The sequence below is a fragment of the Pteropus alecto genome, unplaced genomic scaffold (assembly GCF_000325575.1).
Source record: "Pteropus alecto unplaced genomic scaffold, ASM32557v1 scaffold79, whole genome shotgun sequence".
In the NCBI taxonomy this organism is placed as follows: Eukaryota; Metazoa; Chordata; class Mammalia; order Chiroptera; family Pteropodidae; genus Pteropus; species Pteropus alecto.
This window is the reverse complement of record NW_006494612.1, coordinates 14,351,592-14,360,548: the sequence shown is the minus strand read 5'-3', so window position 1 is coordinate 14,360,548 and position 8,957 is coordinate 14,351,592. Positions and strand designations below refer to the sequence as shown.

General features: G+C 34.0%; 1 pseudogene; it reads right to left on the bottom strand.

The window, feature by feature from the left end:
* Positions 1–119, bottom strand: LOC112474396 (annotated as a pseudogene).
* Positions 120–8,957: the final 8,838 nt, after the last annotated feature.

Here is an 8,957-nt window from a genome sequence, read left to right as displayed (position 1 = left end):
CGCCTACAGCACTTGGTATTACTAGGTGGTGTCCCATCCAAGTACTAACCAGGTCCGACCCTGCTTAGCTTCCGCGATCAGAAGAGATCGGGCACGTTCGTAGTGGTATGACCATAAACCACATGTATATATTTTGAAGTTATATTATAGTTATTTTATATCATTGTATTGCATCTTAAAAATATAATCTTTTGTAGGCCAAGATAATTCTGAATTTTTAATGAAGATTTTGAAAAATGAAAATTTTCTAGAAAGTTAACATTTCAGAATATAGAATGACTATGTAAAATATGCATAGCCAAAGGCCAAATGCAATGGCAAAAGTAAAGAACATGGCTAAGGGCTGAAATCATTCACAAACCTTTTCTTAATTAAATTGGATAAAGTCAATGTGTAGGTGAGATGCTTTTTTTTTTAATGTGTACAACTTTAAAAGTTCCAGTAATGTTTTTTTTTTTTTTCCCTTCTATTTCATTAATTTAAAGAAAAATTATTTGGGATGTTCTTAGTCTCTTTATAAATAAATTTAATTTTCATCTTTTTTTTTCTTCCAACTGAGGAAAAGGAGGAAATGATTGAGCCTTTTCCAGCTCTGATTTGTTTTCTAAGTTCTCTTCAATACTTTATTTTTCTTTGCAGGAGAAGAAATCATTTTAGTGTTTCATCAAGCACAAAATTCAATCAAAATCACAGTAGCAAAAATTTTAAAGTTGATTTGAGGATTTTCTGGGTCATATAAGCAAAAAATTTTCCAACCAAATAGCAATTAACTTCAGAGAAGTCATACCACTGAAATATTTTTGTTCATAAAATATGTATATTGGTATTAGCCTACAGTTAAGTAAATTGAAGTAAAATTAATTACATGGATGCACTTAACTTTTACAGATTCCTTTTGTAAAAATAAGAAATTCTGTTACTATATTTAATATTATATAAGTTGAATAGAAAAAAGAGACAATGAAAAATGATATCTAAAATATATTCAACAGACATAGCAAATAAAACCAGAGTACACATATAATACTAATTTAAAACCAGAGTATACATATAAGTTCAAAACCAGAGTATACATATAATACTAATTTAAAAAACATATACATAGAAAAATATGGTAAGGAAAATATACCAAAATTTTAAAAGTAGTTCTTTCTTGGTAGTGTTATAAATTAGTTTTATTTTCTTCTCTGACCTTTAAACTTATTGTTTTCCAATATTCTATAATGAAGTTTTTATATATGAAAAATAGTATTAAACATGTATTGAGTACGCACTGTTTTAAAGCACTTCCATAAGAATTAGCTCATGCGATTCTGCACTATGGGGAAGTTATCACTATATTTATTTTAAAGGTGAGGAAATTGAGGGTCATAAAAATGAAATGGTTTAGCTAGAGCAATCCAGTTACAAGTAAGAGATGTGACTATAACCCATTTCATCTGACACCTCATCCATTGCTCCTTCTATCACACCTCACCACATATCTGTTGAAAAATGATTCAGTCTTCATTCAACTGATTGTTATTAACATCTACTATATACTTCATTCAGTGCCAGAATCTGGAGGAATAGTGCCAAATAAGACTAAACACTGTGATGGGCACAGTGGAGACACACACAAAAAAAGAATAATGCATGGTCTTTACTCTGAAAGTGTGTGTTATCTAATTGTACAATGAAATACATGCATATTAAAGAAATGTAAAAATAACATAAGATATATTCAAACAAATGGTATAAATGAAAAATGCTATAAAAATGTAGACAGGAAATGGTTATTGAATTTGGAGGCAATTAAGAGAGATGTCACAGAAGCTGTAGAACACATATTGGGCCTTAATATTTGGAAGAGATTTATATAAACAGAAAGAAAATGAAAAGTCTTAGAACCCAGAAAAATACCTTAAGTTATATCATTAAAATGGGAGTGTAAAAGGCAAGATCCAAATAAAGGAAAAGGAAACATCTGGATGTAATCAAATGTAATACCATATAGATTTGGAAAAATAAGTTGGACCATGGTCCTAACTGGAACCCAAGTTACAAAGAAAATGAATGCTATTAAAAAGGAATTGTATCTCTTCCTGTGAGCACTGGGGAACCGTGAAAATTTTTGTCACATAGTAAAAGTGTATATAAGATGCATCGTCTGAAAGTAGAGACTGACATGAAGGCAAATCATTAAAAGGTTATTAACAAAGGAAATTTTGTAAGCAAATCCACCATAATAAGAGTAACAAGCTGATTACAAAATTTATAGGTAAATGCAAAAGACCAAGAATAGCTTCTTATTTAAAAAAGAAGGAAAAAGAAGGACTTACACTAGCAGATGTAAAGATTCATAATAAAGTTTGAGGACTTAATATTTTTAGATGTGAAATTAATTTCAGAGTATTAGTTATTAAGATAGTATGGTATTCTTCAAAGATAGACAAATAAAATATAGAATAAAATAGAGACTCCAGAAATAGACATTTACATATAACCCCTTGATTTGTAACAAAGGGTGTAACTTCTAATGTGGTCACTGAACTATTATTGCTGGTGGTCTTGGAAAATTCACAGAGAAAATCTAGATATCAATGAAAAGACTGTCAACCATGGAAAAAAAAAACATGGAAAGTATACTTATGACTAAATTCTAGGACTATTAAATAAATGGCTTCATGTTATAGTGTCTTCCCTTAAATTTTATATTTATTTTCAAAATTAAATGTTGAAAGAACAATGTTTAACCTCCAATTGGTTTCAATAACTGTTAAAAGTTTGCTATATTTAACTTCTTTCTCTAAACACACACAAACATACACACATACTCTCACACAATTTTAGTTCAATCATTTGAAAACAAGCTACTGATAATATAATCTTTCACATCTAACTATTTTAGAATATATCTCTTAAGAACTACATTCTTCTATATATCCACAATACTATTATATTTACAAAACATTCCTTTTGGAATGTTGTAATTCTGAGATAAGTGGAATACTTTCCCCTAGAGTACAGGCTTTAGAAATTCCTTTGGAGAGCTATTGTTTTTTTCTATGTTCAAAAAGATCTATTTTATCTTCATTCTTGCAAGGTATATTACTCTAGGTTTATGTTATCTTCTACAAGCATGTCACAATACTATTCTACTTTTTCCCATTTTTGTTAAGAAGTTTCCTGATTGTGATGGTTAATTTTATGTGTCAACTTTACCAGGCCACTGGGTGGCCAGGTATTTGCTTAAACATTGTTCTGAGTGTGTCTGTGAGGGTATTTGAATCAATAGACCAAGTAGAGCAGATTGCCCTCCCAAGTGTGGATGGGCATCAGCCAATCCACTGAAGGCCTGAATGAAGGAAAAGGCCAAGCAAGGGAGAATTTATTCTGTCTTAGAACTAGGACATTGGTCTTCTCTTGCCTCAGACTCAGACTCAGATTGGAACTTACACCACGAGCTCTCCTGCTGCTCAGGCCTTCAGACTTCGAATGGAATTCTGTCATTAGCTCTCTTGGGTCTACAGCTTGTTGACTGTAGATCATGGGTCTTCTTAATCTCCATAATAACATGAGTCAATTCCTTGTAATAGATAAATATATATCCTTTTGGTTCCATTTCTCTGGAGAACCATGACTAATACACCAATGTTATAACTGTCATTCTATGTAGTTTCTAAAGACTTTTTTTTCTGGCATAATTTGAAAATTTATCTCTTTAGTATTCTGAAATGTCATTACAAAGTGCCTAAATCTTTTTGTTTGTTTGTTTATCCTTCTTAGGATTTGTTAGGATTCCTAAATTTGACACTTTTATCAACTCTGGAAAATTTTTAGTTATATTCCCTTGAATATTACTTTTGATTTTTCTCTATTTTTTCTTGGGAATTCCAATTAGACATATGAGATAGATACTCTCATTCTATTGACCATATCTCTTAACCTTTCTTTCATATTTTTCCTCTCTTTTATTTCTCAGTGCTGCATTCTGCATAATGCCCCTAGATCTATCTTCCTGCTTACTGGTTCTTTCTATCTTCATCTGTGTCTAATCTGCTGCATAAGCTACACACTAATTTTTAATTTCTAATTATTATATTTTCATTTCTAGATAATTTGGTTCTTTTTCAAGCCTTCTTAGTTGTATTATAGTATCTTATTCCTTAGTCATACATAATTAAATACCCTCATTCTTTTCAAATATGTTAAGCCTGTTTTTTAAACTTCTGTATAAATAATTCCAACATCTGAATTTTTATAGCCTGATTTTATTCTTTATTGTCTGTATATAATCTCTCTCATCGTGGTTTATTTCCCTGCATGTTTTGCAATTTGTAAATGTGAGTTTATGTTTTTTAAAAATTCTTCCTTAAAATTACCCGAGATGTGAGTTAAAGTGTTTTCCTCTACATAGCCTCTAAATGAACCTATACTGGTGTCTGGGGGCACTACCAAATTGGTTAGCTTTAAATTCTCAGCATGGAATTTTTCAGACTACACAGACAGCACAGTTGCAAACCTGTGAGGTTCTGCTTTTGGTAATAAATAATCAGTAGAGACCTTTTTCCCCTTTTCCACCCAGGACAAAGCCAAGACTGGCAAATACCCTCATTGTCTTTTTCGAAGATCGGGATTTTGCCATATTACCCTTTGGCTTAACATGTCACTCTTCAGCAGCCCAAGGCTTTTGCTGAGGCCCCAGTCTGATTTCCCATCGCGAGTGAGTCCTAAGCTTCTTCCCTTCTCCAAAAAACATGGCTCTTTAAAACAGAGGTTGTGAGTCACTAGGGAACCAGGGGAGCCTCTGGGTATAGTACTCACTTGCCTCTAAATTTGTGATTTCTTTGTTCTGGGCTTATGAAGTATTCTCTTACTTATTCGGTTTATCAGACATTCATTTAAAAAGAGTTTTGAAAATAGTTTGGCCTACATTTTAGAGTGTTGTGTACTAGAACTTTTTAAAGGACATTAGTCTTCCATAGTGTCAGAAAAGGAAATTCTGGCAAATATATGAAAAGATGCTCAACATCACTAGCTATTAGGGAAATGCAAATAAAAAACACAAGGAGATACCATTACACACTTGTTAGAATAGCTATAATCAACATTGTAGAGGATATGAAGAAAAAGGAACCCTCATACACTGCTGGTGGGAATGCAAATTGGTTCAGCCACCATGGAAAACAGTATGGAGGTTCCTCAAAACACTAAGAATTGATCTACCAGATGATCTAGCAATCCCTCTACTGGGTATTTACCCCCAAAGACTTGAAAACCCATATATGATAAGATTTTTGCACACCGATGTTCATAGCAGCATTATTCACAGTGGCCAGGACATGGAAGTAACCGAAGTGTCCTATGATAGATGATTGAATAAAGGAGCTGTGGTACGTATAAACAATGGAATATTACTTAGCTATAAGAAGAGATGAAATACTGCCATTTGTGACAACGTAGATGGACCTTTGTGACAATTATGGTAAACGAAATAGGCCAGACTGAAAAGGCTAAAAATCACATGATACCACTTATATGTGGGATATAAGCCTAAAAGCACAAATGAACAAGACAAATAAACAGAGACTCATGGACACTGACTGTAGATTAGTGGATACCAAAGGGGAAAGAGGATGGGGGAGAGGGAAGGTAGATGGCGTAAAGAGGGTCCAATATGTGGTGACAGAAATAAATCTAACTATGGGAGGTGAACATGCAGTGTAAATATATGTATGCCTTACTGTTAAAGAGTACAGCTGAAACTTATTGGATTTCATTAACCAATGTCACCATAAAAAAATAAAGAAAATACAAAAAAAAAAAAAGAACACAAACAAAAAATAAATAAAACAAAAAAATAAAATAAAAAGTTTTGAAAATAGTTTAGCCTACATTTTAAAGTGTTGTGTACTAGGGCTTTTTAAAGGATATTAGCCTTCCATAGTGCCGTAAAAGGATGTTCTGTCTATGTTTTAATGATTTTGTATCCAAAGACTAGTGAAGATACCCATTTCACTGAGTCATAGAAAACAGATGTGCAATAATGTAACTGCATTATTTTTTAACAAAACTCATTTTAACTTATAGATTCCCATTTTACCTCCATAGCAGAAAACAGTCTTGTGATTCAAAATAAAATCATTCATTTCCATATTAAAATCTCCTCTCTCTGGGGTAAATTTTCAATTAACTCACAATCATTCACAGGATTCATTCTTCCATGTGGTGTAAGGCCTAAAATTCAGGCTCAGTATTACATGCTGCCCTGACATCTACTAAAATTAGGAGGGCTTCAAAGGGCCTCATCAGAAATTTTCCTCCTGTGGATAAGGTACCCGAAGCAAACAACCCTCTTCATCAAAGGGCTTAGCACAGTTCCTACATATTCCTGAGTAGTGGTTTTCAGTTCTTTGCCTGTGGAATTATTCAAACAAATCAATTACATCCTCTTCTGGGAAACAGGAGGTACCACACCCTCTTGTTACTACAAAGTTTGCCTTCCATGGCCCTTGGTTATTTACACTGTTCTTGAGTACAATCCCCATGTGGTCCTGCATGACCTACAGTATCCTCCGTGGGCTGTGAATATATGTGACTAATAACTGCTGTTGATCTCATCTGTTCAGTGCCGAATGTTGTGTATTTAGCTAACTCCATATTCCCAGGGCAGGACTCTCCTAAACCTTTCCCTATAATCACCTAGAAGGTCTGTGCCACAGGTGATTATGTAAACAGAAACTGAAAGCTACATATCTACATTGATAGAAATCTAAAATATTCTCAGGGAATTTGTACAGAGAGAAAAATAAATAATAAAGCTCACACGACAGAAAATGTGGGGCCATAGTACAGGATGGTGTTGATTCATCAAGTCTGAGTGGTAGGCCCAGCACTGTTTCCCTGCACCACTCTGTTATCTATATTTCTGTTGCAACAAAGATTCTAATCTTCAGAATTATAGGAAAACATGCACATTTAGGGCACCATTAGGAGGTGCCACATTAATTTAAAACCAACGTAAGCCCTGAGTCTTTAAACCATATAAATCAACCACTGCTATGGGAGAGACCTCCAACTCTGATAATGCTAATTTGAGGTTCTCTGAAGGAAGAAACTTATAAATATAATGGTGATAGAGCCGTTTCTCCCTCCCTGTCACAGCTCACCCAAAGCATATCCAGTGACTAACAACAATAGCAAGATAAACAAACAAAAAAGAAAGAAAGAAAAGAAGGAAGGAAGGAAGGAAGGAAGGAAGGAAGGAAGGAAGGAAGGAAGAAAAGAAAAGGCAAGGAAATGAAACAAAAGAAAACGAAACAAAACAAAAGGAAAAAAAGAAAGACACGAATAAAAAAACTGGATACAGAGAAAGAAAACCAACCAAAAAAACAACTTAAACAAATACCCATAATTTGACCCAATTGGAAATTCAAAATTTACTAAAAGAATTTATATAGTAAACAATACCTCTACAACATAGGCTCTGAATTAACTTTAATATCTGCTGAAATTCACCAATCGGCAAACCTTTATGGCCTTATACTAATACTAAGACTAAAATTACAGTTATACCTGGGAGAGATTTACTTAAGGGAATTACTGAACAGAGGACAAATAAATATGTCTCACTTTAACTATAAGAACTTTTGTTTTGCTTAAATTACCTATAGTTATTGCATTCATTGCCCTAAAATATCCTATAGTGAGCATGGACATTCTGATCCAATGAAAAATAAATAAAAATTAAATTTAGTCTTTAACACTTACAAATTGGCTTGGCAAGATGGAAACCTATGGCCTTACCCCTATTCTCCTGTTAAAATAGTTAACATGACTCAATGTAATTTAAAACAGTGATTAAAATTTGTTATATAACAGGAAATGAATGAAGGTCGATTAACCCTACTGTTTCTCTATTTAACAGCCTATTTCGGCCTGTTCTTAAACTTGGAACAAATCAATAGTGGCCCATAGTGGACTGCTGCACCTGTAAAGTCATGGTCTCATCTCATTAAAGCCTTTATACCCACAAACTTAATTACTGAAGTTGCTGACTTCATTCAATCAGCAATTGATAAATATTTTGCTACTATAAATTTGGCTAATACATTCTGATCAATGCTTAGTTTCAAGAGCCTCTCAGCCATAGTTTGCCTTTATCACTGAAGGGACACAATACACCTTTACAGGGCTACACAGGGATATCTCAGCAGGCTCACCATTATACACAATCTTTATAGACAAAATCTTAACTACATCCACCTTTCTTCATGAGCACAGGTATGACATTGATAATATCTTTCTCTAAGGAGATTTGTTGGACATACTCATTAAGGACATACAAATACTCAAAAAAGGAGCTCAAGGAAAGTGGATTGACCATTGTTCCACACATAGTACATAGCGCAAGGCCCTGCCACCTCCACTAAATTTCTGAAAGTTACTTGGTAAACCGAGGGTTACTCCATCCCTGAAACTGTCAAAAAAACAGGCATTGGTCACAAGGTTAATACAAATCTGACATCTTTTAATACCTTACTAAAGGGACTTTAGTTCTGGAGACAACATATTCCTCATTTACCAGTTTTACCTAATGTCATAGATGTTGTTACTTACAAATTAGCCCAACAAAAGGCTCTAGAAATCTGTGCAAGTTGAAATCAACAAGTACTCTGGTTCATGCCCTCAGGAGCCTCTTTACCACAGAGGCTTCGGCAACCTTCTCTCATACCTCCTGGAGTCTCTGGACCACCTATCATGGCCATAAGTTGCCCATGGGCTTCTAATGCAAGAAGCTGCCTTTCTCAGCCTTACATTATACACCATTAGAGCAGAAATTACTGGCCACATACTAGGCTCTTCTGAAAAGAAAGGCTCTTAACAAACCTTGATACTGTGATCCTCTGTATCTAGCTATCCATTACGCCTTGAGTTATTAAAGCAGTACCTCAATAGCTCACCATGGCTCCTGA